We start from the raw sequence: 16237 nt of genomic DNA on the forward strand, positions 1-16237 counted from the left end.
GACACACTAACACACCGGATATTGAACCAAGGTAGTTACAGATACTATGCTTGTCTTACAGAACTCCAGAAGCTCCAAGACCGGAGAAAACCAGCGAACACAGCAAAAGAAAAGAAAGAGGACAACCATGAGGACTCCGGCCATCGTGCTCAACATCTTTTTGGACACTTGGTTGCGCGGGAACGCGGACCCCATTACTCCAAACCCCCCTGCCGTTAATGTTTCACTGCCCCGCAGTACCGAGGGCCCAGTCACCAGTCACGCTGCATTATCCTGGTGTGCCAAGTTCATAACTTGGTACTCCATATCGTACGTCATTGAGGCACTGTTAGCATTGGCCATACTCTGCTGTGCAGTACAGACCACGCGCCTCCGCAAGTGGAAAAGGAGCGTACCGCGCTCGAACCCCGGTATATCGGATCCGAACCCCGATATTCGGCTATGACCAGACCCCCGCGACCTATAAAGAATAAAGAGTATTCACTTGCGTTATTACTGTAAATAAAGTGATGTACAAACAGTTGTCATTAAAAAAAAATGTATGATCCTGAGCTTGACAGCCAAGCCAGGAAAGAGTATATTAAAAGTTGTGATTGTTGTTGTATGTTTAGGAAGATAGGATAATGCAATGTTTAGTGAGTGTAGAGTATTGAGGTAAAATTAGAGGTTCCCAGTTTTATTTTTTTGATACATGCCCCTGCCTGACATAGCGCCCTCAAGAATTGTTTAGGTAAATTTTTGTGCATAGCTAGGGTCAGAGTAGTGGCCATGTAGGAGGAGGCCCCCCCCGGTCAGGGAACGAAGAGGACAAAATGTATGTGATCCTTCACGCTTCGCGTGAGGATCACAAGGCGGGAATGTAGCCACGTAAAATGGCTGCGTCCCGATTAATTTGGCCAAAACCCGATTTGAAATGGCTAACCGGAAAGGTTGCTGGGAAAAGCAGGTAACAAGTCAGAAACGGACAGCTGCAGACAGAATAGCATATTCGGCTCTGGGGAAGTTGGCCCAGATCGATACTCAGGGCTATTAACAGCCCATCCACCCAGACATCTGCAGTGTAATCAGCTATCCCCGGGAACAATTGCAACATATTAGCAATTGAATACCGGGCCAGACCTGTCGGCGCCTGCAGTGGCCGAAACAAAGGCAGGTGAACGACCACCCCCCGATCGAGGAATCGCCTCGCAATTGGACGTATCGAACCCAGTGATTGGGAACAAGTCCAATCACTTGGGACTCAGGGTCAAGGGCCGCCCCGAAAGGCGGGAAGCCCCTGGGCCCTATAAAGTGAGGGGCCAAGTTCAGATCTCTCTCTCTCTCCCTTCTTTGCCTGCTCGAGACCTTCGCAAGAACATCAACCAGCAACTGTAAGTTTGAATCCAGCGATCGCTATCCGATAAAGACTCCTAGCCATCGACCTGTAGCAGCCTTTTGAATCCCGCGGGCCAGATTTGATTGGATAAGCCATTCGTTTCCCTGACCTGGTGGGCTCTTCCTAAAGTTAAGTATTGGCCAGTAGTGATAGGTTTATTATATAGATAGTAGTATTGTGTAAACATTACTGGTTGTATATAATAAATGACCGTTGATTTCAATCTTACTAAGCTGTGTGCTGACTTATTAATCATAACTTGAACTTGAACCACGTGGCGGTATCAGAAAGATACCTGGCGACTCGTGAGCAAAGGTGATGTAATCAGAGCTCATAAACTAAGGCTAAAAAGAGCAACAGCTATATCATAGTTGGATGGTGTGAGACCTCCAACCAGCAGGTGGCGGTATAGACACACCATACGGTCTCCAGACGAAGGTCATGTGACCTGGAACCCGGATATAAAGAAAGGCACATCCGGTCATCTTCAGAAGAACAAGGAGAAGGTAATACGATGTACATGTAATTGGGGCAGTGCCTCTAAGTTCCAGAGGAGTAGCAAGACTCCATGATAATGTGCTCTGTATCAGATTGCCGTCTTACCATGAGACATAATAAAAAGATCCTGGTTTGGACATCAAAGTGTTTGGTGATAAATTTCATTAGGTATTCAGCTTGAAGACCAGTCTGGTGAACTGCAGCCTAAGGCAACCCAACGCATAAAAATTGCTGAAGCTCGAGATGGACGGACTGAGGGCCCCCCCAACAGCTTCAGATATCCAGTAACGTAGGTGAGAACTGGCGGCTGTTCTAACAGCAGTTCGATATTTAGGTTTCGGCTGTGGGACTGCAGGCCCAGTCTGATGAAAGGCGAATCGCGTTGCTGCTAACATTGGCAGGTTCACAAGCGCTCGAACTATATAACTCGTTTGTCCTTGAAAGTGAGGTGGATCAGAAGAACTTTGATGAAGTAATGAAGCCCTTCGATAAGCATTGTTCCCCCAAGAAGAATGAAACGTTTGAGCGCTATATGTCTCGATTGTTGCCTCAAAGGCACTCCCTGATATCCACTGCTCGCTAAGAAAACTGGAGATTAACATTCATAAGAGAGTTAGCAGGAAGAAGCGAAGTCACCATAGAAAGAAGTTGAACCGTGACGTCACAGCCTGCAGGTAAGGGATTGGCTGGTGACTGGTAAGTAGTTTTTCTTTTCCTTTCTCTCAGGTGTTATCGTGCAGGGCGCAGAGGTTGCTGAGTGATAGCTTGCTGAGAAGGGGAGTGAATAACAGGTAAACTCTTGCTTTTTCTTTTTCTACCTAGAGGGGACGGAAGGGAAGGTAGTGCAATGTTCCTCCTGCAGAATGTTTGAGGCGAGGGACGCGTCAGTGTCCCTGCTGATTTCATCTGTGGGAAGTGCACCCATCTCCAGCTCCTCAGAAACCGCGTTGGGGAACTGGAGCTGGATGAACTTCGGATCATTCGGTAGGCAGAGGTGGTCATAGATAGAAGCTTCAGGGATGTAGTTACTCCGAAAAATAAAGATAGATGGGTGATGGTGAGAGGGGCTGGGAGGAAGCAGTCAGTACAGGGATCCCCTGTGGTCGTTCCCCTTAGTAACAAGTATACCGCTTTGGATACTGTTGGCGGGGGGGGGGACTTACCAGGGGTAATCCATGAGGTACAGGTCTCTGGTACAGAGTCTGTCCCTGCTGCTCAGAAGGGAAGGGGGCAGAGGAGTAATTGGAGACTCCATAGTTAGGGGGGTAGATCGGAGATTCTGTGGGAACGAGAGAGACACGCGGTTGGCGTGTTGCCTCCCAGGTGCCAGGGTGCGTGATGTCTCGGATCGTGTTTTCGGGATCCTTAAGGGGAGGGGGAGCAGACCCAAGTCATGGTCCACATAGGTACCAACGACATAGGTAGGAAAAGGGATAGTGATGTAAGGCAGGAATTCAGGGAGCTATGGTGGAAACTTAGATCTAGGACAAACAGAGTTATCTCTGGGTTGTTACCCGTGCCACGTGACAGCGAGACGAGGAATAGGGAGAGAGAGGAGTTGAACACGTGGCTACAGGGATGGTGCAGGAGGGAGGGTTTCAGATTTCTGGATAACGGGCTCATTCTGGGGTCGGTGGGACCTCTACAAACAGGATGGTCTACACCTGGGCCAGAGGGGTACCAATATCCTGGGGGGGGGAAATTTGCGAATGCTCTTCAGGAGGGTTAAAACTAGTTCAGCAGGGGCTTGGGAACCTGAATTGTAGCTCCAGTATACAGGAGGTTGAGAGTAGTGAGGTCATGAGTAAGGTTTTAAAGTTGCAGGAGTGTACCGGCAGGCAGGAAGGTGGTTTAAAGTGTGTCTTCTTCAATGCCAGGAGCATCCGGAATAAGGTGGGTGAACTTGCGGCATGGGTTGATACCTGGGACTTCGATGTTGTGGCCATTTCGGAGACATGGATAGAGCAGGGACAGGAATGGTTGTTGCAGGGACAGGAATGTTTGTTGCAGGTGCCGGGGTTTAGATATTTCAGTAAGCTCAGGGAAGGTGGTAAAAGAGGGGGAGGGGTGGCATTGTTAGTCAAGGACAGTATTACGGTGGCAGAAAGGACGTTTGATGAGGACTCGTCAATTGAGGTAGTATGGGCTGAGGTTAGAAACAGAAAAGGAGAGGTCACCCTGTTAGGGGTTTTCTATAGGCCTCCGAAAAGTTCCAGAGATGTAGAGGAAAGGATTGCAAAGATGATTCTGGATGGGAGCGAAAACAACAGGGTAGTTGTTATGGGGGACTTTAACTTTCCAAATATTGACTGGAAACGTTCGAGTACTTTAGATGGGTCAGTTTTTGTCCAATGTGTGCAGGAGGGTTTCCTGGCACAGTACGTAGATAGGCCAACGAGAGGCGAGGCCGTATTGGATTTGGTACTGGGTAATGAACCAGGACAGGTGTTAGATTTGGAGGTAGGTGAGCACTTTGGTGATAGTGACCACAATTCGTTTACGTTTACTTTAGTGATGGAAAGGGATAGGTATATACCGCAGGGCAAGAGTTATATCTGGGGGAAAGGCAAGTATGATGCGATAAGGCAAGACTTAGGATGCATCGGATGGAGAGGAAAACTGCAGGGGATGGGCACAATGGAAATGTGGAGCTTGTTCAAGGAACAGTTACTGCGTGTCCTTGACAAGTATGTGCCTGTCAGGCAGGGAGGAAGTGGTCGAGCAAGGGAACCATGGTTTACTAAGGCAGTCAAAACACTTGTCAAGAGGAAGAAGGAGGCTGCTGTAAAGATGAGGCATGAAGGTTCAGTTAGGGCACTCAAGAGTTACAAGTTAGCTAGGAAGGACCTAAAGAGAGATCTAAGAAGAGCCAGGAGGGGACACGAGAAGTCTTTGGTAGGTAGGGTCAAGGATAACCCTAAAGCTTTCTATAGATATGTCAGGAATAAAAGAATGACGAGGGTAAGAGTAGGGCCAGTCAAGGACAGTAGTGGGAAGTTGTGCTTGGAGTCCGAGGAGATAGGAGAGGTGCTAAATGAATATTTTTCGTCAGTATTCACACAGGAAAAAGACAGTGTTGTCGAGGAGAATACTGAGATTCAGGCTACTAGACTAGAAGGGCTTGAGGTTCATAAGGAGGAGGTGTTAACAATTCTGGAAGGGGTGAAAATAGATAAGTCCCCTGGGCCGGATGGGATTTATCCTAGGGTTCTCTGGGAAGCTAGGGAGGAGATTGAGGAGTCATCTTTGTCTACAGGAATAGTGCCAGAAGACTTGGAGGATAGCAAATGTTGTCCCCTTGTTTAAGAAGGGGAGTAGAGACAACCCCGGTAACTATAGACCAGTGAGCCTTACTTCTGTTGTGGGCAAAATCTTGGAAAGGTTTACAAGAGATAGGGTGTATAATAATCTGGAAAGGAATAATTTGATTAGAGATAGTCAACACAGTTTCGTGAAGGGTAGGTCGTGCCTCACAAACCTTATTGAGTTCTTTGAGAAGGTGACCAAACAGGTGGATGAGGGTAAAGCAGTTGATGTGGTGAAAATGGATTTCAGTAAAGCGTTTGATAAGGTTCCCCACGGTAGGCTACTGCAGAAAATAAGGAAGCATGGGATTCAGGGAGATTTAGCAGTTTGGATCAGAAATTGGCTAGCTGGAAGAAGACAAAGGGTGGTGGTTGATGGGAAATGTTCAGACTGGAGTCCAGTTACTAGTGGTGTACCACAAGGATCTGTTTTGGGGCCACTGCTGTTTGTCATTTTTATAAATGACCTGGAGGAGGGCGTAGAAGGATGGGTGAGTAGATTTGCAGATGACACTAAAGTTGGTGGAGTTGTGGACAGTGCAGAAGGATGTTACAAGTTACAGAGGGACATAGATGAGCTGCAGCGCTGGGCTGAGAGGTGGCAAATGGAGTTTAATGCAGAAAAGTGTGAGGTGATTCATTTTGGAAGGAATAACAGGAAGACAGAGTACTGGGCTAATGGCAAGATTCTTGGCAGTGTGGATGAGCAGAGAGATCTCGGTGTCCATGTACATAGATCCCTGAAAGTTGTCACCCAGGTTGAGAGGGTTGTTAAGAAGGCGTACGGTGTGTTAGCTTTTATTGGTAGAGGGATTGAGTTTCGGAGCCATGAGGTCATGTTGCAGCTGTACAAAACTCTGGTGCGGCCGCATTTTGAGTATTGCGTGCAATTCTGGTCACCGCATTATAGGAAGGATGTGGAAGCATTGGAAAGGGTGCAGAGGAGATTTACCAGAATGTTGCCTGCTATGGAGGGAAGATCTTCTGAGGAAAGGCTGAGGGACTTGAGGCTGTTTTCGTTAGAGAGAAGAAGGTTAAGAGGTGACTTAATTGAGGCATACAAGATGATCAGAGGATTGGATAGGGTGGACAGTGAGAGCCTTTTTCCTCGAATGATGATGTCTAGCACGAGGGGACATAGCTTTAAGTTGAGGGGAGATAGATATAGGACAGATGTCAGAGGTAGGTTCTTTACTCAGAGAGTAGTAAGGGTGTGGAATGCCCTGCCTGCAACAGTAGTGGACTCGCCAACACTAAGGGGATTCAAATGGTCATTGGATAGACATGGACGATAAGGGAATAGTGTAGATGGGCTTTAGAGTGGTTTCACAGGTTGGCGCAACATCGAGGGCCGAAGGGCCTGTACCGCGCTGTCATGTTCTATGTTGCCTCCCTGGTGCCAGGGTCCAGGATGTCTCAGAACAGGTAGCGGGCATCCTGAAGGGTGAGGGCAAACAGGCAGAGGTCGTTGTACATATTGGTACTAACGACATAGGCAGGAAGGGGCATGAGGCCCTGCAGCAGGAGTTCAAGGAGCTAGGCAGGAAATTACTGGAGAGAATTCTTCGAGACAGGACCTACTCCCATTTGGAAGCAAATGGACGTATTAGCGAGAGGCAGCATGGTTTTGTGAAGGGGAGGTCGTGTCTCACTAACTTGATAGAGTTTTTCGAAGAGGTCACAAAGATGATTGATGCAGGTAGGGCAGTGAATGTTGTCTTTATGGACTTCAGTAAGGCCTTTGACAAGGTCCCTCATGGTAGACTAGTACAAAAGGTGAAGTCACACGGGATCAGGGGTGACTTCCTGGTCACCCCTGGAGTCACACGGGCTGGCAAGGTGAGTACAGAACTGGCTAGGTCATAGAAGGCAGAGAGTAGCAATGGAAGGGTGCTTTTCTAATTGGAGGGCTGTGACTAGTGGTGTTCCACAGGGATCAGTGCTGGGAATTTTGCTGTTCGTAGTATATATAAATGATTTGGAGGAAAATGTAACTGGTCTGATTCATAAGTTTGCAAAGGTAGGTGGAATTGCGGATAGCGATGAGGACTGTCAGAGGGTACAGCAGGATTTAGATTGTTTGGAGACTTGGGCGGAGAGATGGCAGATGAAGTTTAATCCGGACAAATGTGAGGTCATGCATTTTGGAAGGTCTAATGCAGGTAGGGAATATACAGTGAATGGTAGAACCCTCAAGAGTATTGACAGTCAGAGAGATCTAGGAGTACAGGTCCACAGGTCACTGAAAGGGGCAACACAGGTGGAGAAGGTAGTCAAGAAGGCATATGGCATGCTTGCCTTCATTGGCCGGGGCATTGAGTATATGAATTGGCAAGTCATGTTGCAGCTGTATAGAACCTTAGTTAGGCCACACTTGGAGTATAGTGTTCAATTCTGGTCGCCACACTACCAGAAGGATGTGGAGGCTTTAGAGAGGGTGCAGAAGAGATTTACCAGAATGTTGCCTGGAATGGAGGGCATTAGCTATGAGGAGCGGTTGAATAAACTCGGTTTGTTCTCACTGGAACGACGGAGGTTGAGGGGAGACCTGATAGAGGTCTACAAAATTATGAGGGGCATAGACAGAGTGGATAGTCAGAGGCTTTTCCCCGGGGTAGAGAGGTCAATTACTAGGGGGCATAGGTTTAAGGTGAGAGGGGCAAGGTTTCGAGTCGATGTACGAGGCAAGTTTTTTACGCAGAGGGTAGTGGGTGCCTGGAACTCGCTACCGGAGGAGGTGGTGGAAGCAGGGACGATAGTGACATTTAAGGGGCATCTTGACAAATACATGAATAGGATGGGAATAGAGGGATACGGACCCAGGAAGTGTAGAAGATTGTAGTTTAGTCGGGCAGCATGGTCGGCACGGGCTTGGAGGGCCGAAGGGCCTGTTCCTGTGCTGTACTTTTCTTTGTTCTTTGGCACAAGCCCCACAGGTGTTAGTAAGGAGGACTTTACAGGGTCGGTTGGGTGGTCCGTTCAGTTTTATTCCTTTTTGTAGGCTTCATAGTGGTTGGAAACAACTGAGTGGTTTACTACGCATTTCAAAGTCAACCACATTGCTATAGTTCAGGAGTCACATGTAGGCCAGATCAGGTAACGATGGCAAATTTCCTTCCCTGAAGGGCATTACTGAGTGTTTTGTATGACAATCGGCAATGGTTTCATAGTCATCATTAGTCCTTTAATAATTGTCCGAAGTAAACATTCCACAAGTAAAGCCTCACCAATGGGGGAAAAAGAGAAGGTAAACTTCCCCTCCCAATGTGGATATGGAAAACACAATAAAATGACATTGACTAGAATTAGTGGCATTTCCAGTGGGTATTTTGGAATAAAAGAAACAAGGTTGACACTTTACTCCAGGTGCCCTTCTCTGGTTAGACAAGAACATACAGTGCAGAAGGTAATCAGAGGAGGGGGTCAATTTTGAAATGGCTTTTGTAGTACTTATTTATAAATACAACTTGAATACAGGGAAGGCTAATTTCTTCCAAATTCACTTGATTCTCATTAAAAAAAAAAGTGAACCTGCTCCAGGCTGATCTACTCAGCACCATAACTATAAGTGTGTGGTAATCCAGGAGTTCCAGTCAGTCAGTAAAGCATCTGGTGGGTTTTTTATGATTCAATGCAAGCTAGAGAGGAACTTCAGAAATTTTTAGTGAAGGAAGTTCACTGAGTCAGGCTGAGTAATAGGACAAAAGTGTCATGAAGTCTGGATCCGGAAGGCTTACCTGACTAGGTTAGAGCCTCAGGACTTCAGGCTGTTGTCAGAGTAAATTCCAATGGAGGAATGACATAATGCTTTGCAGAAAAGCATGTTGCATTATGTCAGTCCAGCCCAGGTACTGTAAATGAAATGAAATGAAAATCACTTATTGTCACAAGTAGGCTTCAAATGAAGTTACTGTGAAAAGCCCCTAGTCGCCACATTCCGGCGCCTGTTCGGGGAGGCTGGTACGGGAATTGAACCGTGCTGCTGGCCTGCCTTGGTCTGCTTTCAAAGCCAGCGATTTAGCCCTGTGCTAAACCAGCCTCTTTGGTGAAAGCATCCTGGGGGGGAGAGTTGTTAGTGCTCTTTGGGGGGGTTTAAACTAATGCAGCAGGGGCATGGGAACCTGGATTGTAGTTTTAGGGTAAGGGAGAATGAGAGTATAGAGGTCAGGAGCACAGATTTGACGTCGCAGGAGGGGGCCAGTGTTCAGGTAGGTGGTTTGAAGTGTGTCTACTTCAATGCCAGGAGTATACGAAACAAGGTAGGGGAACTGGCAGCATGGGTTGGTACCTGGGACTTCGATGTTGTGGCCATTTCGGAGACATGGATAGAGCAGGGACAGGAATGGATGTTGCAGGTTCCGGGGTTTAGGTGTTTTAGTAAGCTCAGAGAAGGAGGCAAAAGAGGGGGAGGTGTGGCGCTGCTAGTCAAGAGCAGTATTACGGTGGCGGAGAGGATGCTAGATGGGGACTCTTCTTCCGAGGTAGTATGGGCTGAAGTTAGAAACAGGAAAGGAGAGGTCACCCTGTTGGGAGTTTTTTATAGGCCTCCTAATAGTTCTAGGGATGTAGAGGAAAGGATGGCGAAGATGATTCTGGATATGAGCGAAAGTAACAGGGTAGTTATTATGGGAGACTTTAACTTTCCAAATATTGACTGGAAAAGATATAGTTCGAGTACAATAGATGGGTCGTTTTTTGTACAGTGTGTGCAGGAGGGTTTCCTGAAACAATATGTTGACAGGCCAACAAGAGGCGAGGCCACGTTGGATTTGGTTTTGGGTAATGAACCAGGCCAGGTGTTGGATTTGGAGGTAGGAGAGCACTTTGGGGACAGTGACCACAATTCGGTGACGTTTACGTTAATGATGGAAAGGGATAAGTATACACCGCAGGGCAAGAGTTATAGCTGGGGGAAGGGCAATTATGATGCCATTAGACATGACTTGGGGGGGATAAGGTGGAGAAGTAGGCTGCAAGCGTTGGGCACACTGGATTAGTGGGGCTTGTTCAAGGATCAGCTACTGCGTGTTCTTGATAAGTATGTACCGGTCAGACAGGGAGGAAGGCGTCGAGCGAGGGAACCGTGGTTTACCAAGGAAGTGGAATCTCTTGTTAAGAGGAAGAAGGAAGCCTATGTGAAGATGAAGTGTGAAGTTTCGGTTGGGGCGATGGATAGTTACAAGGTAGCGAGGAAGGATCTAAAGAGAGAGCTAAGACGAGCAAGGAGGGGACATGAGAAGTATTTGGCAGGAAGGATCAAGGAAAACCCAAAAGCTTTCTATAGGTATGTCAGGAATAAGCGAATGACTAGGGAAAGAGTAGGACCAGTCAAGGACAGGGATGGGAAAGTGTGTGTGGAGTCTGAAGAGATAGGCGAGATACTAAATGAATATTTTTCGTCAGTATTCACTCAGGAAAAAGATAATGTTGTGGAGGAGAATGCTGAGCCCCAGGCTAATAGAATAGATGGCATTGAGGTACGTAGGGAAGAGGTGTTGGCAATTCTGGACAGGCTGAAAATAGATAAGTCCCCGGGACCTGATGGGATTTATCCTAGGATTCTCTGGGAGGCCAGGGAAGAGATTGCTGGACCTTTGGCTTTGATTTTTATGTCATCATTGGCTACAGGAATAGTCCCAGAGGACTGGAGGACAGCAAATGTGGTCCCTTTGTTCAAAAAGGGGAGCAGAGACAACCCCGGCAACTATAGACCGGTGAGCCTCACGTCTGTAGTGGGTAAAGTCTTGGAGGGGATTATAAGAGACAAGATTTATAATCATCTAGATAGGAATAATATGATCAGGGATAGTCAGCATGGCTTTGTGAAGGGTAGGTCATGCCTCACAAACCTTATTGAGTTCTTTGAGAAGGTGATTGAACAGGTAGACGAGGGTAGAGCAGTTGATGTGGTGTATATGGATTTCAGCAAAGCGTTTGATAAGGTTCCCCACAGTAGGCTATTGCAAAAAATACGGAGGCTGGGGATTGAGGGTGATTTCGAGATGTGGATCAGAAATTGGCTAGCTGAAAGAAGACAGAGGGTGGTGGTTGATGGGAAATGTTCAGAATGGAGTACAGTCACAAGTGGAGTACCACAAGGATCTGTTCTGGGGCCGTTGCTGTTCGTCATTTTTATCAATGACCTAGAGGAAGGCGCAGAAGGGTGGGTGAGTAAATTTGCAGACGATACTAAAGTCGGTGGTGTTGTCGATAGTGTGGAAGGATGTAGCAGGTTACAGAGGGATATAGATAAGCTGCAGAGCTGGGCTGAGAGGTGGCAAATGGAGTTTAATGTAGAGAAGTGTGAGGTGATTCACTTTGGAAGGAATAACAGGAATGCGGAATATTTGGCTAATGGTAAAGTTCTTGAAAGTGTGGATGAGCAGAGGGATCTAGGTGTCCATGTACATAGATCCCTGAAAGTTGCCACCCAGGTTGATAGGGTTGTGAAGAAGGCCTATGGAGTGTTGGCCTTTATTGGTAGAGGGATTGAGTTCCGGAGTCAGGAGGTCATGTTGCAGCTGTACAGAACTCTGGTACGGCCGCATTTGGAGTATTGCGTACAGTTCTGGTCACCGCATTATAGGAAGGACGTGGAGGCTTTGGAGCGGATGCAGAGGAGATTTACCAGGATGTTGCCTGGTATGGAGGGAAAATCTTATGAGGAAAGGCTGATGGACTTGAGGTTGTTTTCGTTGGAGAGAAGAAGGTTAAGAGGAGACTTAATAGAGGCATACAAAATGATCAGGGGGTTGGATAGGGTGGACAGTGAGAGCCTTCTCCCGCGGATGGAAATGGCTGGCACGAGGGGACATAACTTTAAACTGAGGGGTAATAGATATAGGACAGAGGTCAGAGATAGGTTCTTTACGCAAAGAGTAGTGAGGCCGTGGAATGCCCTACCTGCTACAGTAGTGAACTCGCCAACATTGAGGGCATTTAAAAGTTTATTGGATAAACATATGGATGATAATGGCATAGTGTAGGTTAGATGGCTTTTGTTTCGGTGCAACATCGTGGGCCGAAGGGCCTGTACTGCGCTGTATTGTTCTATGTTCTAAAACTAAGAAACGCCTCATGCCTCGATACATGCTTCCTCTGAAAGCATATGCATTCAGGCAGACACTGGCCTCACAAACCATTATCCTTGTAAACCGTCACCTAATCACCCAACCTTTAATCCCTTGCACTTTTAAAAGTACAGGATGAGGCTCCAGTGCAAGTCAGGTGGATACTTTGTATGCCTAAAAAAAGAGTTCAGTTAAATGTCCCAGTAAACAGGAACAGTACAGTAAGTTTTCAAGGCTAATATACAGCTATCCAATTATCATCAGGGTGGGTGGGTTAAAATCAGCCCATTAATTTTAGTTGCCACAACAGAATGATTCACAATAAACATGCATATATAATGATAGAGAACAATGTGGTAGAACTCTGACGAACTGTACTGCAGAACAGTAGGTCATATTTTAATGCCAAAGATATTCCCAGGTGTGGTAAATTCCTGATTTCAGCTTGGTCATGAGATGGAAGCAATGAATTGAGACTAGGCATGATTGCACAGGAAGAGGGAAAATCAGGGGAAATTATAATATTTGTATTTCTGAAGCTGCGTGCACCATAATATCTCAAAGCACATCACATGGAGTTTATTTTAAGGTCAATGACTGGTATATGAACAAACAGTCACTCTGCACTTGCAACTCAGTGTCAAATCTTTTTTGGCTAAGAATCTCGGGCTTTTTTATTGGTTCAGGAATTCCTATGTTACTATGCCTCGCTGTGGAAAAGCTGATTACTGTACTACTCAACATCAAGTTTCACATATGATCATGTGGTACCTGTACAATTGTACCCCAGTAATCCCGCCACCTTTCGCTCACAAGCCTGGAGGCCCGCTCCCATCCTAACCAGGGTCTCAATACTCGAGGCCATGGAGCACCTTCCTCTGGGACTGCGCCACATCATGCTGCAGCTGTGCCACCATTTCTGGGTCTGTGCCACATCGGCCCGTGACTGCGCCACCTCCCTCTGGGCCTGTGCGACCTCGGCCAGCGGCAGGGCAATACTGCCGACGCCCTCAGCCATTGTCCGCTGTGACTGGGCCACATTCTGGAGTGCCACTGCAATGTCCAGGTGACCCTGGTACATGGCTGCCTGTGACAGGGCAGCCCTGTCCCGGGCCTCGGCCACCACCCACGCAGAGCGCCCCAGGCCTTGGACAGACTGACCCATGGCCAAACCTTAGTCCCCAGGGCCTCCACCTCAGTTGCCACCCATGCAGTGTTGGCCTGGGTGGCACACATGGTCGGTACCACCTCCTGCTCCTGCATACGGTTAGACTCCTCCAACTACACCTGCAAGCGCTGGGTGGTTGCTGACAACCCCTCCTGTAGTCCCCGGCTCTGAGACTGCATCTCCACTAAAGATGAGACCTCCCTTTCCAGAAGCCTGAAACCCGTACCGACAGTAACAAGTCCTTGGGGTCAGGCCGCCCTCCGACCACCCACCCCATTCCTACCTCCGCCTGATGTACCGCAGCACTTGAGTGGTACGCAACAGAGAGTGGCCCAGGAGCTAACATGCCCAGCTGAGGTGAGTGGGGCGCTGATGGGTGTGGTAGTGGGGGTGGTGACACACGGTCCATGGAGAACTGCAACTCAGCAGGGTCTCACTTGGCTTGCCCGATGTCGACCTCCACCTCGGTGACTGCCCTCTCCCCGTACCCACTGACCATGTCCAGTGCCCGCTGCTCTGCTGCGGTAAGGGGACACAGGTCCGACGATCCCCCTCCCGGCAGTTGTGGGCCAACCTCCTGGTGGGGGGGGGGGAACGGGAAGACAGAAAATGCAGAGTGTTAGGCAGTTGGGCACATGCAGCACAGGGTAACTGATGGCCTACGTGGCCAGGGTACCCGACCATGGCGGCCGGTATGGGTGTGGCATGTGGTGCAGGGTGGGGATTCGGTCCACCCTCCAGATGGGAGGGGGGGATTACGTGTGTGTGGGTCTGGGGTTAGTGCAGGGACACAGTGCCTGCCCACTCACCCTGGCACCGCTGAGGAGGTGGTGCAGTTTCTTACAGCCCTCCTGGCCAGTCGTGGTGTTGCCCACGGCGCTAACATCCTCTCTCACCGACACCCAGGCCCGGTGTACGGTGGCAGGTGGCAACCCTCTCCCCACCCCAGAATACAAGGTGGTCCACCTCTCCTCCACTGCGTCCAGCAATGTCCCCAGTTCTATATCGGTGAAACAGGGTGGTCACTCTTCTTGCTGCCATTTTGTTGGCTGGGATGTGTGTAGGGAGTGGAGTGCTTAAATGTGCCTGCAGCCTCTCGAGTGTCAATCCCAACTCCAGCGAATCAGACACCATTTTTTAATGGAATCGGTCGTGTTCCACATAGCGCTGGTGCGAGCCCATTCACAGTTGATGAATTGAAAACGGCGCCAGTTTTCCTGTCGTAGAACACCACTGATACAGTCCCGGCGTCAACACTTAGTTTCTGAAACCGAGAATCCCGCCGCGTATCTGTAGCATCAGCACCCTTAACAACCTCACCAAATAGCACATTCTTCACTTGTCAGTCTCAGTAGTAAACATCAACAGGCTGGTGATGGGGGGAAAAATTATGCAAGTTTGATCCTGTCCTTGTCTGACACTGACACACACATTTTCCAGCAAATAGTCAACCTACATTTTCCAGCAAATAGCATAAGAGTCAAGATCAGAACTCTGCCTGCTTTTTACCATCCCTAGGTCAGGATCATAAAGTCAGGAATGGTTTCTGTAATAACCGTGGGACTCGTGGAAAGGTTCTTTACGCAAAGAGTAGTGAGGCCGTGGAATGCCCTACCTGCTACAGTAGTGAACTCGCCAACATTGAGGGCATTTAAAAGTTTATTGGATAAACATATGGATGATAATGGTATAGTGTAGGTTAGATGGCTTTTGTTTCGGTGCAACATCGTGGGCCGAAGGGCCTGTACTGTGCTGTATTCTATGTTCTATGTTCTAATACGAACTTCCCTGCTAGTGGGCGGAAGCCGGCCCGGACAGAGACCGGCGTTTAAAAAAAAATTCATTTACAAGATGTGGGTGTCGTTGGTTAGATGAGCATATATTCCCCATCCCGAGTTACCTTCAGAAGGTGGGGGTGAGCTGCCTTCTTGAACCGCTGCATTCATCCAGGCAAGTGGAGAGTATTCCATTACAGTCCTGGCTTGTGCCTTGTAGATGGTGGACAGGCTTTGGGGGGGGGGGGGGAGTTCAGTAGGTGAGTTACGCGCCGTGGGATTCCCAGCCTTTGACCTGCCCTGGTAGCCACGGTATTAATATGGCTGGGTCCAGTCAGTTTGTGATCAATGGTAACTCCCAGGATGTTGATTGTGGGGGATTCAGCAATGGTGATGTCATTGAATGTCAAGGGGCGGTGGTTAGATCCTCTCTTGGGGCGGTGGTTAGATCCTCTCTTGGGGCGGTGGTTAGATCCTCTCTTGGGGCGGTGGTTAGATCCTCTCTTGGGGCGATGGTTAGATCCTCTCTTGGGGCGGTGGTTAGATCCTCTCTTGGGGCGGTGGTTAGATCCTCTCTTGGGGCGGTGGTTAGATCCTCTCTTGGGGCGGTGGTTAGATCCTCTCTTGGGGCGGTGGTTAGATCCTCTCTGGGGGCGGTGGTTAGATCCTCTCTTGGGGCGGTGGTTAGATCCTCTCTGGGGGCGGTGGTTAGATCCTCTCTTGGGGCGGTGGTTAGATCCTCTCTTGGGGCGGTGGTTAGATCCTCTCTTGGGGCGGTGGTTAGATCCTCTCTTGGGGCGGTGGTTAGATCCTCTCTTGGGGCGGTGGTTAGATCCTCTCTTGGGGCGGTGGTTAGATCCTCTCTTGGAGAAGATGGTCATTGCCTGGCACTTGTGTGGTGTGAATGTAACTTGTCACTTGTCAGCCCGAGCCTGGATGTTGCCCAGGCCTTGCTGCATTTAGACACGGACTGCTTTATTGAGGAGTCGCGAATGGTGCTGAACATTGTGCAGTCATCCACAAACATCCCCACTTGGAAGGGAGGT

The 16237-nt window shown here is 48.5% G+C and overlaps 1 protein-coding gene across 2 annotated transcripts in view; it reads left to right on the forward strand.

Annotated features, from left to right (window-relative positions):
• LOC140405440 (uncharacterized) overlaps positions 1–16237 on the forward strand; it is a 94293-nt gene that overhangs the window by 24573 nt on the left and 53483 nt on the right. Inside the window, exon 3 of one of the 2 annotated variants that reach the window (XR_011938611.1) lies at positions 62–1603. The exons of the other annotated variant lie outside the window; for it this stretch is intronic. The gene's annotated coding sequence lies outside the window, so the exon portion shown is untranslated. Of the gene's footprint in view, positions 1–61; positions 1604–16237 lie in introns of those variants that run through there. 2 annotated transcript variants of the gene reach the window in all.

This window comes from Scyliorhinus torazame, chromosome X (genome assembly GCF_047496885.1).
Source record: "Scyliorhinus torazame isolate Kashiwa2021f chromosome X, sScyTor2.1, whole genome shotgun sequence".
Lineage (NCBI taxonomy): Eukaryota > Metazoa > Chordata > Chondrichthyes > Carcharhiniformes > Scyliorhinidae > Scyliorhinus > Scyliorhinus torazame.